Here is a 23,606-nt window from a genome sequence, read left to right as displayed (position 1 = left end):
TAAAAATTTATTCCTTCCCTGAAGTCTGAAAAATTCTATTTTGCTTCAAAAGCTATAAATTTCAAAATATGCCTAATTCACCTCAAATTAAATTTTGTGATTGTTGTAAGGTAGAAATCCTACCCCATATATTGATAGCCAGTTCTCATAACATCTCTTATTAAATAATACGCCCATTCCACCATTAAACTTTGTAGTGGCTCCTCTCTTATATTACCAAATCTCCTTGCGTGTGCAAATTCGTTTCTGGACTCTGTATTCTATTCCATTGGCCTACTTATCTGTGTTAATTCACAGATTTTTTTATTTATTTAAAAAATAGCTTTATAATTAATCTTGAAGAGGAGGTAAGTAGTCCTCTACTTTTGTTGTTCTAAGACTTTCCTTGGATAGCCGGATCCTCTGCTATCCAAGTATTCCCTTTCCCTTGCTTGTTTATTATCATGGCTAGTTTGTCCTCACTGTACTACGTTGTTTTAGGAAAGAATTTGATAAATGCCCATGTTAGGTTTTATCTGGTGCAACTGGGTGGCTCTTCTGGCTTAAGGTCTTCCAGTCCAGTTATTCTGTTTGTTTCAAAATTGGAAACAAAAATTTTGTATATTTGTGATGGATTGCTTGAACGTCTCCATGATTTTGTCTTTTTGTTTTATAAAAATTCCTTGCAAAAAGACTTTGGGCTCTGCAAGGTATTTAGCATGGGGGTCTGCTAATCTAACAACTTTGATAATATCTTTTTTTTTTTTTGTACTCTGGATTTCTTTTTAAGGATAGTAACTTCTTTAGGTGGCACCAAAGCATCAAATAACTTGTATATTTCATATCCGGATTTTATTAGGAGGTTAAGGAACCTCTGTTTCTGTAGCATTCCAAATTGATATGTTATTTCAAAAATGTACTGGCTGTTTACTCCGTTTAGCAATGTGATGTGTCCTTTAAAAGACTTAAAAAGAAACCTATAAAAGACTACAAGTTTGTCCACTTGAGCCTATTTTTCTAAAAGACTCTGGTGTATTGTATATCCAGATAATAGTCTTCCTTTTCATTTTTTTAATATGAAACCCATTAACAAACAATATTTGTAAGAATTTAGTAGTACAGTGTTCACAATGTCTGTTCTGGGCATAGACACTTCTTGAACTGCAGAACCATAATCATGGAATTCTTCATCAGCTAAAAGATAATAAAGTTAATGGATTTGAGAAGGCTATACCAGTGGATGGTAAAATGAGAAAGAGAAAGTGATAATATACTTTATGTGGTACCATTAGATTTAATTTGCATATTGATCTTGTACCTTCCAACCTTGCTGAACTAATTTATTCTAATAGGGGTGTGTGTGTGTAAATTCCTTAGGATTTTCTATTATATACAAGATATGGCAAATAAGGAGTTTTACTTCTTTTCCAGTCTGGATTCCTTTTGTTTCTTTTTCTTGCCTAATTGCCTTGGCTGGAACCTCCAGTGTTGAACAGAAGTGTTGAGAGTAGATATGCTTGTCTTGTTCTTGATCTTAAGGAGTAAACTCTCAGTCTTCCAGCGTTGTGATATTAGCCGTGGTTGATAGTAATCAAACTTAAAGGTGAACTTAGTACAAATGTGAAGATGCTTCAACTAATTATAATTAGTCTAGTCTGCAGTTTCTCTGATGCAAGAGAAAATAAGCTATTGGATCAAAGGATAAGCTTGTAAGAGACAATGGAGTTTTTATGTATGCCATGCTGCAGAAAAACTATTAGAGCAGAGTTTCTCAACCTCAGTACTTTTGGCATTTTAAGGTGCATAATTCTTTGTTTAGGGAAGTGCCCTGTGTATTGTAGGATGTTTAGCGCATTCCTCGCCTCCATCTACTAGATGCCAGTGCAGCATCCCGTTTGTGACAACCAACAATTTCCCGACATTGCCAGATGTCCCTTGGGCGGTAAAATTGGCCCTAGAGAACCATTGCCTTAGAGCAGGACTAATAAGCCCTATTGAATAAAAATATAATGTGAGCCACATGTTATTTTAAATTTTGCTAAGTAGCCACATTAAAAAATGTAAGAATAAATAGGTAAAATTAATTTTAATAACACATTTTAACTTGGTATCCAAAATACTATTTTGATAGGTAATCAATATAAAAATTAGATATTTTACATTTTCTGTATTATTTTTGAGATCCAGTGTGTTATTTTAAATTTACAACACATTTCAATTCAGATAGGAAATTTTCATCAGAATTACTTGATCTTTATTTAGATTTCAGAAAATTTACAGTTAAGAAAGTAAATTCACATACCTAAATTTTTCCAAACATACTTAAAAGTTTTCCTGTCCATTTTGGAATTTAAATTAATTAAAATTAAATAAATTTTAAATTTAGTTCCTCAGTCACACTTGGCATATTTCAAGTGCCTATTTAGCCGCTTGTGGCTAGTGACTGTTGCATTGGACAGTTGCAGTCCAGGCCTAACTTTACATGTACAGACAGAAAGAAAGGTTTATTAGAATCTAGGGAGATTCAGTCTGGACTGTTGTTAAATTCAGCTCCAAATACTTCACCTATGTCTTGAGAGTCTTTGCCTGTAAGAATTCTGGGATTATGGGTGCCTGGGAGGCTCAGTTGGTTAGGCACCTGCCTTCAGCTCAGGTCATGATCTTAGGGTCCTGGGATCGAGCCTCGCAGCCTCGCATTGGGCTCTCTGCTCAGCGGGGAGTCTGCTTCTCCCTCCCCCTCTCCTTCTGTGCTCTCTTTCTCAAATAAGTAAAATCTTAAAAAAAGAATTCTGGGATCATAGCTTACCACTTGATTATTTTTGTAATTGCATACACAGTGTAGTTATATGTCCAAATCAGCTATGCTTTAATCATACATAGAATTTTCCAGAGCTTTAAAAAAAAAAAAACTTGCGGTGTTACCTGGCAGTTTCATATATTAAGTAGAACCTTATTAAATGGTTGTGTCATAAAGAAAGTACTGTATCCTGATATTGGTCCCAGAATAACAGTTAAAGATTTAGACATTTCCACTATTTGAGTGGTTTTAGTACTCTGAGGGATCTGGTATTCTGTGGTAGTGGAATTATTAGTGGATAAAGTGACCCATATCTATATTTTGTTGTCCATCTCTCTTTATAAACCTGTCTCCCTAGTTGAGAAGAAGGTCAGGGAATTTTTAAGTACTGATGTCTCCTGGAGTGGCATTAGTAGAGAGACTTTGGATAGTTGTCCTGTTTTTAGCCATTATAGGGCATTGAGTTTTCCTAAGGCCCCTTCTGCTTGTGATATCCTTGTCCAGAGCTGCCTAATTCTTACAGAACATAAAACCTTTTAGTCTTATTTTTGATACCAGTTGTTTTATCTTGAGGGTCAGAAATTTGTTTTGATTTCTAGCTTTTTGAAATGTTAAGTGACATCTTAAATTGGCATTTTTGAGTCCTATTTTCATTTTTTTTAAAAAAAGGACAAGCCCATCTGCCTTTCCAAATTAGCTCTTGAGGGTACCCCAGAATATTGTTTCAATTTAGAGTCAGGGTCTCTACAATTCAGAGTCTGCTACTTACTCATCTTATTTGTTTATAATTTTTGAATTTTTGTCTAATCTATCTGAGGGAAAGGCTTCTGGAATGGCCTTATGTAGTACATTTCCTATTTGCTTCCCCTTTCAGGGTCATACATTGAATTATGAGGAAACTGGGTTATTTAAACCATCTCCTAGTTTTTGGATCTTTGTTGTTATTGATTTTGCTGCTTTTAACTATTTTGTTCCCATCTGAGGGGCTAATAATTAAGTGAACTTGTTGGTACAGATTCCAGGACAACAAATATCTAACAAAATTCTGAATTCTACAGCATATTTGTTTTCCAAAGGTTAAGAAAATCCTTGATTATAGCTCTCTACTTGACTCCAGACCAAGATTAAAATATCAGTTTCTTTAGATCTGCATTCTGCTCTAATAGTTTTGAAGGGATAGGATATGATGTAATTGTTCTATCCTAAGAAAAACTTTGAGCAAAAGATCACTTTTTTTTCTCGAGGTAAAAGAAGGTGCAGAAAGACAGAAGGAATTTGGTAAAGCTCAAGAGGGAAAGGTGTGAGGAGGTGGATTTCAGAAGGCTTGAATGGCAGTGAGTTTTCAGTATTTCAGTTTGAGATCTCAGCATACCAATCAAAAGTTGACTATTGAATACTTCAGGCTTTTCCCCCCCTGATTTTTCTAGAGCTCCTTTGAATGTATTAATTTTGGCATATCAGAAGTTCCTTAAAATGGCTATACGTAATTCTAAGTCATTTTTTAGCAAAATTTTGCCACTTACCAAGTTAAGCACAAGGGTTAGGATTGTAGTGAAAACTGTTGGGAGGAGGTTGTGCCTTTGACATAGACAAATCAATGACAAGAAAAAGGCAGTGCATTTGTCCAAAGTGTATTTGTTAGCAGTAGATGAGGGTCCCCAACCAAGCAGAGGAGTGGAAGGAGCTGCTGATCAATGACCCCAGCCATTGATGATCCTGAAATAAAGACTAAACATTAAAAGTGAACTTCTTTTACAAATTGCCAGGCCTTGAGGAATACTCATGAAGATTTCATAGAGGACCCAAAGCAAAATTTGACCAATCATTCTAGCAGCCAATTGTCGTATGTCTAATGGACCATTAGTCTTTAGGGCCAATTTATACTGATTTGGAGCCTATTGCTTCTTTTCCCTATGAAGTACTTCCTTATACATTCAACATACGCGAGACAATAATGGACAAAACAGGAATACTTAAAACAAGATTTTGTATAAATAGATGAACAAACAAACGAAGCAGTGGGAAAATAGGATAATGGCAAAAATATTTACCAAACGGTTCACCTCTAAATCAGAGAGTGGGTTATCATATAGACAAGACAAAGTATAATAAACTTATATGGAGATCTGTTTGTTTAGAAGTCTTAGATAAAATAAATTCAGCAATAAGAACTCAATGAAACTGGTCTAAGTTCAGATTGTTTTTGAGAAACTCACCTGGCAGCAGGTCTGAGACCTGCTGGAGTGTGGGGCTCAAGAAGGCACTGATATTTCCTGTTGGTCCAAGGATCCACTGGAATACCATCAAGTGAGGTATTCTAAATAATCTTCTTGTGGGAATTGTCCAAGGAAGAGATGAAGATCACCACTTGATAACTGAAACAAGAGCTGGGAAAGGGAGTTATGCTGGTTAGGCCCATCATTTTGAATAAACCCAACTGCTAATTTTATATAAGGTTTTTGAGAGGGATTGTTTTGATGTTCAGTTGGTTGCAGAGGTCGAGTGGATTGAAGTCAGTCTTACAGACATGGTTATTCTGGCAAGACCTGGGGCCAGCTGGCTTTGAGCAGATTTATACTGATAAGTTTATTGTTGATTGGTTGGCCTTTGAAGTATGAGACTGTCAGTGAATGATTGGCTTCCAGAGGCAAGTTGTCATTGATCACTTAAGATAAACTGAGGCAAGTTTGGATGATCAAATAAGTTTTAAAACTGATTCAGATTTACTTGTTACTGCCTATAGAACAATCTTTTATTAGGACTTTCCCTAGGCTCTTTTATTCATAATAAAACTTATTCCTAATAGGTTTCTTGGTTCATAATTTTTGCTAGATTTACTTTTTAAAAAAATGAAGTGAAATTCACATAACAGCCATTTTTAAACGGACAGCTGAGTGGCATTTAGTACAATTTAACAGTTACTCCTTAATCTCCCACCCTACCCCTGGTAACCACCAATCTACTTTCTGGGTCTGTAGATTTACCTATACAACATGTGACCTTTTGTATCTGCTTTCTTTTACTTGGCATGTTTTCAAGGCTCATGCACATGGTGGCATGTATCAGTATGTCATTCCTTTTTATGGCTGAATAATATTCCACAGCATGTGTATACCACAGTTTGTTTATCCATTCATCTCTTGATGGACATGTGAATGGTTTTTTTTTTTTTTTTTTTTTTTTTTGCTGCTGTGGACAATGTGTCTATGAACATTCATGTACAAGTATTTTTATGAGTACATGTTTTCAATTCTTTGGGTTATATACATAGGAGCAGAATTGCTGGTAGGTCTATTTTTAACTTTTTGAGGAAACACCAAACTGCCATAGTAGCTGCCACATTTATATTCTCAGCAGTGTACAAGGGCTCCAAAATCTTCCCATCCGTGCCAACACTTATTATTTTGTTTTTTCCCCAGTTGTAGCCATCCTAGTGGATGTGAAGTGGTATTTCATTGTGGGTTTGATTTGAATTTCTCTAATGATTAATGATGTTGTGCATCTTTTCATGTGTTCATTGACCATTTTGTGTATCTTCTTTGGAGAAATAGCTATATAAATCCTCTGCTCATTTTAAAATTTTTGTTGTTGAGTTGTAAGACTTTACTATATATATATTTAATATAAATAATTATAGTATATATTGATTAATATATATTAATATATATATTTTGGATACTAGACCAAGATTATTTTTATTTATTTTTTTAAAGATTTTATTTATTTGATAGAGACACAACGAGAGAGGGAACACAAGCAGGGGGAGTGGAAGAGGGAAGCCGGATGCGGGGCTCGATCCCAGGGCCTCGGGATCATGACCTGAGCCGAAGGCAGCCGCTTAACCGACTGAGCCATCCAGGTGCTCCCAAGATCTACATGTTAATGCTCTTTAATTTGAGGGGGAGTTCTTGAGACTTCAGTATTAATTAGATTTGGTTCTGAATGACAAACAATCCAAAGCAAATTTCTTAAACAAGAAATTTCTCTTTTGTAAATGAAGTCCAGATGTAAGCAGTTGAGGGCTGTACTCCATAATCATGACAGACCGAGGTTTCTTACGTATGTACCTGGACCTAGGTTTCTTAGTTGTTGCTTCACTATTCTCAAATTTTGATTCCACTTCACCGCCCAAGCTGACAGCTCAAGCAAGCCCCAGCTGTTGTGCACTTTACAGTCAGCACAAAGGAAGAAAGAGGAACATGCTTGCTTGCTGTGAGGATGCTCTTCACAAGTCACACACAACACGCACATCCTTCAGGAAGAATTTTTTCTCTTGTCAATCTCGAGCTTCAAGAGCAGCTGGAGAATATCTTCATTCCTAATAGCCATATGTCCAGCTCAAAGTCAGGAGTTCTGTTCCTGAGGAAGGCGGGGAGAACAGATATATGGAAGGACAACCAACAGAGTCTCTTACAACTGTTTTGATACTTGTGAGTGCTCTTGTCTTTCCCAATATTAGTCAATATTTGCAAACCTGGACGACCATAATTTTCTAGAGTTGCATATGCCTTTAAAATGTCAGTGTTCTCGGGGCGCCTGGGTGGCTCAGTCGTTAAGCGTCTACCTTCGGCGCAGGTCACGATCCCAGGGTCCTGGGATCGAGCCCCGCATCGGGCTCCCCACTCAGTGGGAAGCCTGCTTCTCCCTCTCCCACTCCCCCTGCTTGTGTTCCCCCTCTTGCTGTGTCTCTCTCTGTCAAATAAATAAATCTTTAAAAAAATTAAAAAAATAAAAAAATAAAATGTCAGTGTTCTCTATCCAGTGTAACAACCTTTGTTTTTTAATAGTAATATTTAGCTCATTTACATAATATAATCATAGATAAGTTTTATAGTTTTCTAATTGTCTCATTGCTTTTGTGTTCTTTTTTCTCTTCTTTTGGACTCATGAGGTTGTTTTCCAGGCACCCGTAGTCTTCATGAGTATTTTTTATTCTTATATCCTTCTATTACTTTAACTTTACATTATAAATGTGTATGGTTTATTATTCAAGGTTATCCTGGAGTTTATAACAATACACATTTGACTTAATATCTCATATGTATTAATACTTTAACCACTTCCTGGAGGACAATTCAAGGACTTTAAAATAATTTCAACACTATTGTTTTTTTGTACTTTTGTTTTTAAGCATTTCTTTATATTTTAAAACCCACAAGACATTACTGCTTTATTAGCCTGTATGTTAGTTTGTATTTGTCATATGTCCTCTTTGTATTGATTTGTATTGATCACCACTCTTCCCTGCATCTTTGGCAGTTCCTGTCTTTCATCACAGCACAGTGTCTTGCATCTTTGGGATTCCACTGTGTCTGTTGCAAAGAATCGGGGCGTTTTATTACTCCTTGTAAGGAATGTATCCCTCACCCCACCCTCCCCCGGCTGCTTTGATTTTCTCTTTGTTTTTGGTTTTAAACAGTTTTACTGTGGTGTCTCTAGGTGTGGATTTTTGTTGTTTGTTTGGGATTGTAAAATTACTTGAATTGGGGATTTGATGTCTTTAGTCATTTTTTGGAAAATTCTGAGGCATGAACTCTACAAATAGCACTTTTGCTCCATTCCTTCTCTCCTGTTCTCAATTTTCACCATAAACCATATGTGTCTTAGATTTTCTGTGTTGTTGTTGTTTTATTCTTTCTTCTCTTTATGTTCTTATCATTTGTGTTCAAGTAGTTATTTAATAACTTAGAAAAATGTATTTTTAATACCTATAGCCTGGTCACAGGAAATTAATTTTTTAAAATTTCAACTTATATTTTGTTACAGAACAGTATTATGGGGGTAAATAAAAATATTTTAAGCACTAAAATATGCTATAATTCTGTGAGGTAAGTGGAATAAAAATACTGACCCAATGAATGATGTTAAATGTCTGTTGAAGTTTGTTCTTGTATTATTATACTGATGATGGTACACGACAAGATCAGTCACGCTGAGGGTGGTTAAGACCACAGACGATACAATGATGGTGAGAATCAAATTGCTATAGTATTTAGATTCTACTAGATACACTTAAAAGAATGATATAACAGTTTTTAAAAATGTAAGTATATGCGACTGGAGATGATCTTAAACTTATTTGAATTTATGATGGTAAATGTTAGTTATCAATTTAAAAATAATGTGAAGTGGTACGTATTTTCCCAAAATGTATTTAGAGGTATGCAAGCAATAAAGTTTGAAGATACTGTTCTGGCAGATGCTAAGTGTAAGGTGGGCTATCAGGTTCTAATACCAGACCCACACAGATCTTTATTGATAGTTTTATAGAGATTTAAAAATATTTCTTGAGATTTGGTGCTAGAGAATCTGACATGAATAGCATGTCACACTCTCTCTTCTAGGTGAGCTAGTCAAGTTATGGTGCTAGAAATGTTGAAGAAACTGCTTTACTGCTTGGGTCCAATCTTCCAAAGGCTCTGTGGTTAGGATTCTAGGCATTGCTGGAAAAGAGAGAGAAATCAAACAGATACCTGTTGTCAGAGCTTCCCTAATAGCAAAACCAACAGCCTTTAGGAAATGAAAAGGTTACATTTTCTATCAACAAAAGAATATACATTTTGACATGTCTTACTAGAAACGGTTTTGTAGTTAATTTTCACAAAATTACAATTAATTACATTTTGGGGAAAGCACTTTCCTTAATTCAATACCTCCTCATGCCTACATGATGTGGAGATTTGTCATGGTCAGCTTGGCAGTCGTTCTGAGGACATTGCCTATGGAATGTCACATCTTTTTTTCTCATCTTACTGTCTGGCAAGACTTCTTAGTAAACAGTCTTCCTTGTTTCTTGAGCTTTAAGATGGAATGTTTTAAGTACTAAATGTGATACACATGTATAGGTGTGGGGTACATAATACTCTGTATTAAGAAGTATCTTTCTATTCTTTGCTTATATTTTAAAGTCCTGAATGGATGATGAGTTTTATCAAATGCTTTTTCTACATCTATTTAAATGACAAGTAGTTGTTTTTCCTTCCTCTGTCCTTGAGGTGGATTACATAAATAGATTTTCTAATGTTGAACCATTCTTGCATTCTTAGGATGCATACTACTTGGTCATGATCAGTGCTGTTATTACTAGTAATATATTTGTGAGTTTTAAATTTTTTTTTTCAAATTTTGTATCTTCACAAAATCAACCTATGATCTTTCTTGTATTTATTTATATTCATAAGATAAATTAACCTAAATTTTCTTATATTGTTTCCATTTGGTTTTGCTATCAGTGATATACTAGTATCATAAAATGAGTTAGGATTCTTGAATGTTTGGTAAAACTCACCTATAAAATCACCTGATGCTTTTATTTTATGGGGTGAGGGTAGAATGGGCAGATACTCACCTAATTCAATGGCTTTAAATGTCATAGACTCTTTAAAGTGTTCTACTTTTCACAAGTTAGTAAGTTTTATTTTTTTAGGAGATTATCCATTTCATCTGTTTTCACATTTATTGCTATAAAGTTATTCATGTTATTTTCTTACGATTTTTTTTAACATTTATACTCTATTTGCAAATACAGTCTTTTCATCCCTAATACTTATTTGTGTCTCATTTCTCTTTTTCTTGGTCTACTTTATTAGACGTTTATCTTGTTAATCTTTCCAGAGAACATGTTTTTGTTTTTAACTCCTCAGATTCTCTTATGTTTTATTAATTTCTTTTTTTCGTTCTTTTTTTTTTCCTTGTCTTTTGGGATAAATTCTTCTGTCTTGGCTTATTATTTCTTTATACTTTCTGATAGTTTATTCTTATCCTTTTTGTAGCTTGTTGAGTTGAATTTTTCCTGATTCTGTCTATTTTTGTTTTCTGATAGATGCATTTGAGGGGTGTATTTCTATATCTTGAACTGTATTTCACAAGAATTGACATGTGATGCTTTTTCATCTCATGATTTTCAGTATGATTGTTAATTTGACCCAGTTATCTAAAAGTGAGCAGTTTTTTTATTGTTTGTTAATATAAGAAGCATTTTGGCTATCCCTTTTATTTTCACTTTTTTTGAAATAAATTTCTGCATGTACTTCATTGTGGTTATGATTTCTGTTTCATCATTGTTACTGTTTTCCCTCTGTCATGCAGTCATCCTTAGATGGGAATCACTAAGTCCACTCGGGGTGCAGAAGTAGGCTCCACCTTTTGAAGGGATGAGTGTCAGAGAATTTGTGGACATAATTTTAAAATCCCCACAATGGAGATAATGCACATACAGATTTTGATGGAGCAATGTCACACCAAAAACAATGTTCTTTTTAATTTAAGAAAGCTATAAAAGAGAAATGAATTTCAAATTGGTTGAGGTAACTATAATTTAGGATTACATCCAAACTGTGTTATGCTGTCAAAGCCTAGGGTTAATTTACATACACACACACACTTTATACTAACTGAACACTGTAAACAAACACAAGCTGATATTAAACAGTATACTTCAGCAGAACAATGCATTCTTTTTCTCTGTGCAGCCTATCATAAATTGGGTTTTAGATACATTGGAGGCTTTGAACTCATGCTGTAATTCACTGTTAAGTGTCACACCTACAACGGCATCAAAGCTTTTCTAAGTCCTCTAAATTTGTATTACATTTGTTTAAGCTCAGAAAACTAATGAAAGAAAATGTCATTTACTATACACCATAGGAGCCAGGGAGACACCAGCACTTAGCAAATCCACTAAATAAACAGCTCCATCTACTTCAAAAATTCCCAATTATTTTAATATGACTGCTCAAAGACAATTGTTTCAGCACATGGCTACTGCAGGAAGCACGTTGATATATCACTTGGCGAAGCATGACTTTTCATTTAAGTAATTCAAGTGATTATTCTAAAATAATTTCATTTTCTGTTCCAGTTTTTCTTATTTCACATATGAGAAGCGAGGCTATTATTGATGTGTTTCATTAGCAGAACTTTGGAGTTAAATGATGCCAGTTTTATATTAATGTCATCAGATACATCAAAAGAAATCAGTTTAAGTCAATGCCAAATTGGCTCAAAACTTTAAAAGTTCAGTTCGAGGAACTGAATAAGCTTTTTGGAAATTCGTTCTGTTGATTAAACGTCTGACAATATTGTGCATGTTATAAATGAAGTTGAAAAGCTCAACACTGAATATAAACCTGTTTGTTTTGATGGTTTTATTAGTTCTCCAAACCACCCCTAACATAGAAGTTTAAAACAAACATTTGTTACCTCAAACAGTTTCTGTAGGTCAAGAATTAGGTTGGCTTATGTGGGTGGTTCTAGCATGAAATTGAGGTCAGGACGTTGGCTGTATCTGCAGTCATCATGTGAAGGCTTGACTGGGGATGGAGGGCCCTCTTCCCAATGATTCAATCACATGGCTGTGGGCAGAGGACTGCTCCCTCAACACATGAATGTCTCCATGGGGCCACTTGAGTGTCCTCACAAACATGGTGTCCGGATTCCTCCAGAGTGAGTGATCCAAGACAGTAAGACGGACGCTGTAATTTTTTTTATGACCAGCTCTCAAAGTCTACGTCATCACTTTTAGATTCTTTATTACCAGCACCTGTACCTGTGGCACACTTCATTAATGATTATTTGCACCTGAAATTGGATAGGTCCACCAGGTAGTTAGGGACTGACTTAGCCCATCAACACAGTTATGCCTCCCTCCTGGGACTAGAGACTGGCACCAACTGTCAGTTCTTTGACTCTTATGTGAATTATTATGGTGACATGCTCAGCAACCACCAAAGCAAGGGATTTAATGGCCATTGGTTCAGGATCTCATCTTGGGTCCAAGGTAGGTGGCCTTGGTAGATTCAGGGCTAGGCCAATCCTCAACACCGGAAGTGTCCCCTTTTCCTTTAAGACAGGGGAGTTTCCCAGATTTCTGCCCTCGTCACTGTGCCTGTGAAGGATATGGGCATCTCTTCCCAAAGCCTGTATTCCTGTGGTTATCAATCCTGGCTGCATATTAGAGTCATATGGGGAGTTTTGAAAAGATACCAATTGTCAGCTCTCATTCTCCATGATACTTATTCAGTGGTCTATGATGGGGCCCTTGGCATCACTGTATTTTGAAATATATTCAGGCAATTATAGTGTGCAGCAAGAGTTGAGAAACATTGCTCTGTTTTCTTCCTGAGTACCAAAAACGGGTTGGCCAACTTTCTATAAAAGGCCAAACAAAATATTTTAGGCTTTCAGCTAACTATTCAACTCTGCCAGCATATCAAAAAAGCAAATGAGTGAGCATGGCTGTGGTCCAATAAAATTTCATTTACAAAAACAGGTTGTGGGCCAGATTTGGCTTGTGAGCTGTGGCTTGCCAGCCCTTGAGCTAGATCAATAGAACATGAATAGCACCCTGAAGCTACAACCGAAGGCTCAAGTAGGGCCACCAAGCTGCAGGAGTCTCACTGTGTGTCCTGAATTCTGGCAATGGTAAAATTCTAGTTTCCCTAATCTCTACCCATTTGAACTAGCTGCTTGGTGTAGCCCTAGTTGTGGTGTCATTTGTCTTGAATAGGATTGGACCTATCCTTCTACCAGAATCCCTACCACTACCCTATTGTGGCAGGGTCATGCAGGGGGAAATAACCTCAGAGCCAGAAAGACCCTGTCTCTGGGACTCTTGCCCCACGGCTGTGATACGCACTGCTATGTCTCACCAGGCACGTACAGCCGCTGCTCCCAGTCCCTGGTCTCTTTGCCCCTACTTGGCTGAAGATGCAGGTTGGAAGACAAGTCTTCATAGTTCTCTTGTAAATGTTTCTTCATGTCTTGCAAGCAAGGCACAAACTGCCCTTTGCTCTAGGTTATATTTTCAAGAATAGGTGTCTAGTGAACATCCTTGGAAGATAGGGATAGTGTCTCCAAAGCAAAGAGAAGACACTTCCAGAGCAAAGAGCAGGCATTTTTACTCCTCAGTCTCATAAACAGTGTCTCTCCACAACAAAGGGAAGGCATGCTTAATGCCCATAATAAAAAATCAGGATTCCCTGAGTTCAGGGTTTCTCTCTGAGGATGCAACCCCCTGTATGTGCAGGGCTTTTGTCGGGGCCCATCCGTGTTGCTCCCGTAGGACTCAGGGGCCAGGAGAAACGGACGAACATACGCTGATGCTCATACGAATCACTATGCTGAGTAATAAAGTTCTTTGTCTCTGACCCAGAAGCTTTCTTGGGTGAAACCGTCAGACTGACCAGTTAGCTTCAAGTAGGGTAAAAGCTCCACAGTGCAGTGTCCTGCAGTTTTCCCTCCTTAGTGCTGGCTGACCAGAGCCAGTGGGCCTTCATGTGATAGACCACTCCCAGAATGTTGTCCTGGCACGTTTGCACACACTCCCAGAAACAAGCAAACCTCCCTGGTGACTGCAGAGAGCTCTCACCTCTATCTCACTCCTTCCCCATTCTTTACTTCATGCATGAGGTTTTCCTGCCAATCCCACTGCTTCTGCCAGTGAGCTAGGCCAATGCGGTTGGAGACTGGAGATTTCTGAGGATGATGGTGAGGCTCAGCCCAAGTTGTTTTCACTGTGCCATCTCGAAGAAAAACCAAATTCGGGGCATGCTCAGGAAACCATGGCCTGAAGATGAAGCTAAAGGTATGACTGAAATCCTTCTCTATGCCCTCAGAAGCCAAGGTGCTGCCTCAGGGCAGGTTCGGTCAGAATAAAGGCCTTCTAAAGATTTTATGGATGCACCTCACAGACTCAAATTAGGGCCTCCAGGAAGTTTAAAGGCATTACCCCTAAGACATCTCAGCACAAGCCAAGGTAATGAAGTTATCTTGAAGAAAATTTATGTGTGTCACATACTAATGGAGTTAACCCCAAAAGATTGTTGGGAGACTTTAACATTTTAAAGAGGCCTATATCAGTGTTAATCGTTTGGACTGAAAAGGACAGAACATACAAAATGAAAAAGAGGTTTTGGATCTCTAGACATCTAGAAAGCAGGACCCATCCTGAGAAAACTACTCAGATGCAATCAGGTGCTACTTTAGTGACAAAATAAATCAGAGGACAAACCAAGAGCTTAGATGAGGGGACCGAGAGCCGTGGTGAGTCAGTTCTGGGCTGCAGTAGGACTGAGTCCAACATTTGCCTGGCTACATTTCAGAATTGCTATGGACCAGTGACCCCTTTGTGTCTCCCATTTTCTCTCCTTTTGAACAGTAGTACCCACAGCACTTATTGTATGCTTGGCCCAACATTGTAGGCTGAGTGTCGGGGAGGAGGACAGTGTACCCCTTTAGTACACGGCATACAGATAAGGAGTTCCTGCACTTGCTGTAGTTCAGGAACAACACCTGAGGGGTCTCAACCACTTCTAGACCTGAGTTTTTAGCCCCAGTCTACACTGGTGCCTTATTAATGTGCTAGTCACTACATCTTGGGTTCTCCACTTGAGCATGTTTACGATTTGCACATCAGCTCTCTGCTACCTTACATGGAATAGAGCCATTAGGTAGAGCGCCTGGCTGGCTCAGACCATGGAGCATGCGACTCTTGATCTTGGGACCACGGGTTCAAGCTTCATATTGGGTGTGGAGATAACTTAGGAATAAAATCTTTAAAAAAAAAAAAGCAGAGTCATTAGGTGCTGTAGGTTAGAAACAAGATGATGAGTTCCAGATGCTAAGCTGATGTTGTAATGGGGTGAGACTTTGGGGGGCTTCACACGGCCAACAGAATGCAGCAGAGGTGATGTTATGTTACTTCTGAGATCAAGTTATAGGAGATAGCAGCTTCTATCTTGGTCTCTGCTCTCAGATCCCTTCTCTGGGAGAATCCATGCTGTGAGCAGCCTTATGGAGAGGCCCATATGCCAAGGAAATAAATTCTGCTAACAGCCATATGAGTGATCTTAGAAGTGATCTTAGAAGATCTTAGAAGGGCATTAAGCATGCCTTCCCTTTGTTGTGGAGAGATCTTAGAAGTGATCTTAGAAGATTAAGATCTTAGATCTTAATCCCCATTTGAGTCTTGACATAACTATGGCCTTAGCTGACCACTTCATCATAACCTCAGAGACCCTGAGCATGCACCACCCAGATTCACCTATGTATTTTCTAAAACTTAAAAAATTCAGTCTTGGGCACCTGGGTGGCTCAGTCAGTAAGCATCTGCCTTTGGCTCAGGTCATGATCCCAAGGTCCTGGGATCGAGTCCCACATGGGGCTCCCTGCTCAGCAGGGAGTCTGGTTCTCCCTCTCCCTCTGCCCCTGCCTGTGTCCCCTGTCTCACTGTGTCTCTCTCTGTTGAATAAATAAATAAAATCTTTAAGAAAAATAAAAACAAAACATTCAGTCTTTCATATTTACTCCTTAATCTACTTTAGTGATGAGAGCGAAAGACTGTTGGAAAAGGTTGTCAAGAGGATGTGACTGCCACTGGGGCACCTGGGTAGGTGAGTCAGTTAAGCGTCCGACTCTTGATTTTGGCTCAGGTCATGATCTCAGCATCCTGAGATCAGGCCCTGTGCTCAGGAGGGATTCTGCTTGAGATTCTCTCTGTCCCTCTCCCTCTGCCCCTCCCCCCAGCATGTATGTTGCTCTCTCTCTCTCTCTAATAACTACATAAATCTGGGGGGAAAAAATGATGTGACTGCCGGTTGACCCACTAGCAGGACCCAGGCAATGGGGGGCTCCTTACCCTCTTTCCTTTCCCTGGAATGTATGTTCTGCCCACTCTTCCCACAGCTGGAGCCATTTTCAAAGACACAGCTTTGAAAGAGCAATGTGTGGTTGAGACCATCTGGATGGTGTATGTGACTGAACCCTGTTAAGGTCTCTAGGCAAACTTTTAAGATTCTGGTGGGTGGGTACTGAGATCTATTCATCTTGCTTCATTTCCCTTATAGGGTGTCTTGTCTGTCAGCTTCCCTGCTCATTAACAGCCACCCACCTATCTGGAACAGACGATCTCTTTCTTTGGTCTCTCTCTCAGCCCTCCGTGTATGGGGGCCAGTTTCACATTTTACTGGGGGAACTCCCGAGGTTGTGAACTGATGGTCATTTGTACCAGTACTAGTTACGGAATATTCCATTTCATCTGCAGTGTCATCTCCATCATACATGAGTTTCTATATGTATGTGCATTTCTTTTTCTTTTTTAAAGATTTTATTTATTTGTCTGACAGAGAGACACAGCGAGAGAGGGAACACAAGCAGGGGGAGTGGGAGAGGGAAAAGCAGGCTTCCTGGGGAGCAGGGAGCCCGATGCAGGGCTCGATCCCAGGACCCTGGGATCATGACCCCAGCGGAAGGCAACTTAACCAACTGAGCCACACCAGTGCCCCTGTATGTGCATTTCTTTATGAGTTTTCTATTCTGTTTCAATTTGTTTATCTTTGGGCCAATAAAAATATTGTCTTAATTATTCTTGAATACTGGGTAGTTCAAGCTTCTCCATGCTCTTATTTGAGAGTGTATTGGTAGTTCTTGGCCTTTTGCTCTAGTTCCATGAAAAACCCTCTTGGGATTTCTTTTTTTTAAGATTTTATTTATTTATTTGCAAGAGAGAAGGAACAGAGGGAGAGGGAGAAGCAGACTCCCTCCCAAGCAGGGAGCCCAACGTGGGGCTCGATCCTGGAACTCCAGGATCATGACCTGACCTGGAGGCAGACACTTAACTGACTGAACTACCAGGCACCCCCCACCTTGGAATTTTGACTGGAATAGTACTGTATCTACACAAAGAATTGGTATCTTTAAGCTACCAAGTCTTCCTATTCTTGAACATTCTTGAGTAACTCTCCATTTGTTTAGGTCTTTAAATCAAATTTTAAAAATGTATGCATGCTAGTCTTGTGCAGATGTTAGATTCACTTCACGGTGACTAATTGTGTTTTCATTGTAAATGGTTTTATTAAAACACATTTTTCTTCTTTTGGGGGCCAAGTGCGTAGAAATACAAATGATTTTTGAATATTGATCTTGTAGGCAACCACTTTCCTAAGCTCTTTATTATTGCTAATATTTTCTCTGTAGCTTCTTTGGAATTTTCTTGGTAAAGGATCATATCATCTGCTAATAATCTCAATTTTGTTCAACCTTTCCTATCCTTTTTCATTTATTTTTCTTATTTTGCTGGCTAGAACTTCCAGTGGAAATGTTGAATAGGAGTGGTGATAGGTGGCATCTTTGTCTTGTTCTTGATTTTTAAAGGAGATGGTGGATGTTTCCAGAGTTTTTCCTTAAGAATATTTGCCATAGATTTTGGTATACAGGTCATATCAGGTTAAGGAAGTTCTTACTCATCCTAGTTTTCTAAGTGTATTAAATCTTAAAAATGTTTTTCCACATCTGTTGAGGTGATAATGTGGGTTTTCCCCCCTTTAATCTATTAGAATGATAAATGGAATTTATAGATTTTTCTATTAAACCATGCTTACACTCCTGGGATAAAATCAACTTGGTCATGGTGTATCATCTGTTTTATATATACTGCTAGACTTAGTTTGTTGAAGTTTTATCATATTTTTCCTCTACGTTGATGTGACTGGTGGTAATTTTCCTTTTTTATACAATCCTTGTCTGGTTTTGTTATTAAGGTTAAACTTGCCTCATACAATTAGTTGGGGGAAAGAATCGTCTCTTCTTCTTGGGCATACAGTTAAACTATATTGGTAACATCTGACTGAAAATTGGCCAATGGAATGTGAAGTGACTTAAGCTATTTCCAGGACTGGTTCGTAAAAATCCCCTAATCCACCATTCTTTTTTTCCCTAACCATGTTGACTTAAAAGCTGAACGTGATGGTGGTACAAAATAGAAGAACCCCAAGTCTCTGAATGATTGAATGGAACAGAGCACTCTCCACCCCCTAGACAAACACATTACACTATAAAACGAATAGGCAACCAAAAACTTCTATTTTGTGTCACTGATAAAGAACTTGGCACATTGAAGTGTACTGCAATTTTTATAAAATCCCAAGATATGTCATATTGGTTTAGTTATTTGCGGGGTATGGAAAGGTGAAGAAACTGATAACAGAAACTGATTAGATGGTAGCCCATGTTATACCTTGGCGAAACAATTGGTAAAACTGTGATTGACGATATTTAAGTACTAGCTGAGCTTTAGGAAGAGAGGTTGGAAAACTGTGACTGTGATGTATGTTGATTGTTACTAACTACGTTTTGCAAAGTGTGGTAGGGAAAAACAGACCCGTTTAGAGGAAGCAATGGAAAGTCACAGAGAGTCTAAAAATGCAAGGTACCAAATGATTGAAAACCTGACAGCCTCTAGACCCCAAATAGTAAGAATAATTCAGTCTTATTAAGATCAGATCAAGAACGCTATCTTCCCACCCAGTTCTACCATTTAATTGAGAGAAAGGCACAGGTGTAAAGCTATAAAGCAGGTTTAAGAACTATTCCTAAGGGGTGCCTGGGTGGCTCAGTTGGTTGGGCGACTGCCTTCGGCTCAGGTCATGATCCTGGAGTCCCTGGATTGAGTCCCGCATCAGGCTCCCTGTTCAGCAGGGAGTCTGCTTCTCCCTCTGACCTTCTTCCCTCTCATGCTCTCTCTCTACCATTCTCTCTCTCTCAATAAATAATAAAAATCTAAAAAAAAAAACTATTCCTAGGAACAAATAAGTTGGATGTAGTGATTAGCAAATGGGACTGTCAGCAAATGTATCAGAAACCTACTAAGTTTTTGAAGAAATCTATTGTCAAAGAAACCCAGTGCCTCCACTCCCCCACCCGCATCACCCCCTCCCAAAAACACCCCACCGTGTGACTCTTGAATGTGCCTTAGAGCAGCACTTGGTTGGGCAGGAAGCTGATGGCAAAATTTCTCACCCCCAAGATGTTGTAACTATTGGAATGTGAACAGAAGTCATAGATGCTACTTCCAGAACTGGCCCATAAAAATCTCCCATGGGTGACCCTCCATGCTCTTTTCCTTCTTCATGGTGACTTAGAGGCAATGTGCTGTATGTGGCAGTGGCACCAGATAACACCTATGTCAACTGTGGCCACGGGGAAGAACTGACAAGGCAGAACTGAGTCACGGAGAACAACTGACAACTCTCCCCAGCAAGCAACAGCTGCTAGTGTCCTTTCATCTCCTCTCTTTCCTGAGATGGCTGAATTAATTTTGCAGACCTTGGCAATTAGGTTGGGGTCATATGTCAGCGTTCTGGCCAATGTAATCAGGAGGAAGTGAGGGAGGTCACTTATAAAACCAGCCCATAAAAACCTCCCACGGGTCATCCTCCATCCTTGCAAGTTCGTGTTGGAGATGGTGGTGTCCCAGGATGGGGGATTCTGGGTTTCTGCATAACTGCCTACAACAATAGACCTCCGCTGTCCTCCTTCCCACAACCATTCCGGCCTGTGACCTGAGCAAGTGATCGCTTTTATCTTGTTTGTTTTGGTAAGCCATATAGATTTGGAGATTGCTACAGTAGTCATCTTACCCTCACTGCTATGGGAAGTAGGCTCTCTTTCTTGATTCTCTGGAAGAACTCGTATAAAACCGAAATAATCTGGTCTTAGAAAATTTTGTAAACCTCACTTTTGTAAAACCATCTGAACCTGACCTTTTAAACTTTTTTGAGGGGGAGTTCATAATAAGCATATAATTACTCAGGCTTATTATTCCTCATTAGTTTTTTTTTAATTTTATTTTATTTAAATTCCATTAATTAACATATAGTGTATTATTAGTTTCAGAGGTAGAGTTCAGTGATTCATCAGTTGCATATAACACCCAGTGCTCATTACATCCCATCATCCAGTTACCCCATCTCCCCATCCACCTCCCCTCCAACAACCCTGTGTTCTTCCTATAGTTAAGAGTCCCTTATGGTTTGTCTCCCTCTCTGATTTTGTCTTATTTTATTTTTCCCCTCCCTTCTCCTATGATCCTCTGTTTTGTTAAGTTCCACATATGAGTGAAATCATATAGTTGTCTTCCTCTGACTTATTTCACTTAGCATAATACCCTTTAGTTCCGTCCATGTCGTTGCAAATGGTAAGATTTCATTTTTTTTTGATGGCTAACATTCCATTGTACATATATTTAAATGCCACATCTTCTTTATCCATTCATCTGTCGACAGATATCTGGGCTCTTTCCATATTTTGTCTATTGTGGACATTGCCGCTATAAACATTAGGGTGCAGGTGCCCCTTTGGATCACTATGTTTGTATACTTTGGGTAAATACCTAGTAGTACAATTGCTGGGCCATAGGGTAGCTCTATTTTTAACTTCTTGAGGAACCTCCATACTATTTTCCAGAGTGGCTGTACCAGCTTGCGTTCTCACTAGCAGTGTAAGAGGGTTCCCCTTTCTCCGCATCCTCGCCAACATCTGTTATTTTCTGACTTAATTTTAGTCATTCTGACCGCTGTGAGGTGATATTTCATTGTGGTTTTGATTTGTATTTCCCTGATGCCGAGTGATGTTGAGGATTTTTTCATATGTTTGTTGGCCATTTGTATGTCTTCTTTGGAGAAATGTCTGTTCATGTCCTCTGCCCATTTCTTGACTGGATTATTTGTTTTTTGGGTATTGAGTTTGATAAATTCTTTATCTATATCTTTATCTAGTGTCTATATCTTGGATTCTAGCCCTTTATCTGACCACCGTTGTTCAACATAATACTAGAAATCCTAGCCTTAGCAATAAAAGGCATCCAAATCGGCAAAGAAGTCAAACTCTCACTCTTCACAGATGACATGATACTCTATGTAGAAAACTCAAAAGACTCCACCCCAAAATTGCTAGATTTCATACAGGAATTCAGCAAAGTGGCAGGATATAAAATCAATGCACAGAAATCAGTTGCATTTCTATACACTGAGACAGAAGAAAGAGAAATTAAGGAATCGATCCCATTTACAATTACACCAAAAACCATAAGATGCCTAGGAATAAACCTAACCAAAGAGATAAAGGATCTGTACTCTGAAAACTACAGAACACTCATGAAGAAATTGAGGAAGACACAAAGAAATGGTAAAACATTCCATGCTCATGGATTGGAAGAATATTGTTAAAATGTCTATGCTACCAGAGCAATCTACACATTCAATGCAATCCCTATCAAAATACCATCAACATTTTGCACAGAGCTGGAACAAATAATCCTAAAATTTGTATGGAACCAGAAAAGACCCCAAAGAGCTAGAGGAATGTCTCAAAAGAAAACCAAAGCTGGGGGCATCACAATTCCGGACTTCAAGCTCTATTACAAAGGTGTCATCATCAAGATAGTATGGTACTGGCACAAAAACAGAGACATAGATCAATGGAACAGAATAGAGAGCCCAGAAATGGACCCTCAACTCTATTATCAACTAATCTTCGACAAAGCAGGAAAGAATGTCCAACGGAAAAAAGAGAGTCTCTTCAACAAATGGTGTTGGGACAATTGGACAGCCACATGCAGAAGAATGAAACTGGACCATTTCCTTACACCACACACAAAAATAGACTCAAAATGGATGGAAGAGCTAAACGTGAGACAGGAAACCATCAAAATCCTAGAAAAGAACACAGGCAGCAACCTCTGTGACCTCGGCTGTAGCAAATTCTTGCTAGACGCGTCTCCAAAGGCAAGGGACATAAAGGCAAAAATGAACTATTGGGACTTCATCAAGATAAAAAGCTTCTGCACAGGAAAGGAAACAGTCGACAAAACCAAAAGGCAACTGACGGAATGGGAGAAGATATTTGCAAATATCTTGCAAATAGCCCCTTAACTACATCTTTTGTCTCAAAAAGTGATATTCACCCTTTGCCAGATAGGTAATATTTACAGGTTCCAGGGATTAGGACCTGATACCTTTGGGGACAATTATTTAAACCTATCACACCTGGGAACTTGTTAGACTGCAAATTCTCAAGTCCTGCGGAATAAGGAACACCAGGGGTGTCTTAAAAACAATCTTGTGGTATGACAAGTCCCGCAGAGGATTCTGGGAGAATGCTGAAGTTTGAGTTACCACTGCTTTAGAATGTTGGCCAGTTCATCTCCATTTAAAAATTACTGGCATCGGGGCGCCTGGGTGGCTCAGTCGTTAAGCGTCTGCCTTCGGCTCAGGTCATGGTCCCAGGGTCCTGGGATTGAGCCCCGCATCGGGCTCCCTGCTCAGCAGGAGTCTGCTTCTCCCTCTCCCACTCCCCCTGCTTGTGTTCCCTCTCTCGCTGTGTCTCTCTCTGTCAAATAAATAAGAAATCTTTAAAAAAAAAGGAAAAAAATTACTGGCATCAAAGTGTTCACAGTATCATCTATTTGTGCCTTTTCTTTTTATCAATATAAAGAGAATTTTTTTTCAAATTTCACCCTTTGACATTGTCTCTTAAAATTGATTTTTGCTCTTATGTTTATTATAGTCCCTATTTTCTACTTAAACATATTCTAACTTCTCAAATTGGACACTTAGTATATTAATTCTGAGCCTTTTATTTTAAAATAAGCACTTAAGGCTGTAAGTTTCATTCTGTTTTTACTTCCACTGCATTCCCTAAATTCTGATACTGAAATTATCATTCAGAAATTTTAAAAATGCCAATTATTATTCTTTGAGTTATGAATTATTCAGAAGCATGTTTTGAATTTTGCAAACGTATGAAGTTTAAAAATTTAACTTTTTCTTAGTGATTTATAACCTAATTGTATTATAGTCAGAGAATATAGGCTATATAATACTGATTCTTTGAATTTTATAGGGACTTGCTCTTGGCCTAATACGTAATTAGGTTTGTAAACATCTCATGTATACTTACGTATTATCTAACTGTTGGTTCCAGAATTCTATATTGTAAATCCACCTTATATCTATTGTTCAAATCTTCTACCTTTATCATTTTCGTGTACTCCCCG

Source organism: Zalophus californianus, chromosome 1 (genome assembly GCF_009762305.2).
Source record: "Zalophus californianus isolate mZalCal1 chromosome 1, mZalCal1.pri.v2, whole genome shotgun sequence".
NCBI classification, from domain to species: Eukaryota; Metazoa; Chordata; class Mammalia; order Carnivora; family Otariidae; genus Zalophus; species Zalophus californianus.
This window is presented reverse-complemented; position numbering follows the sequence as displayed.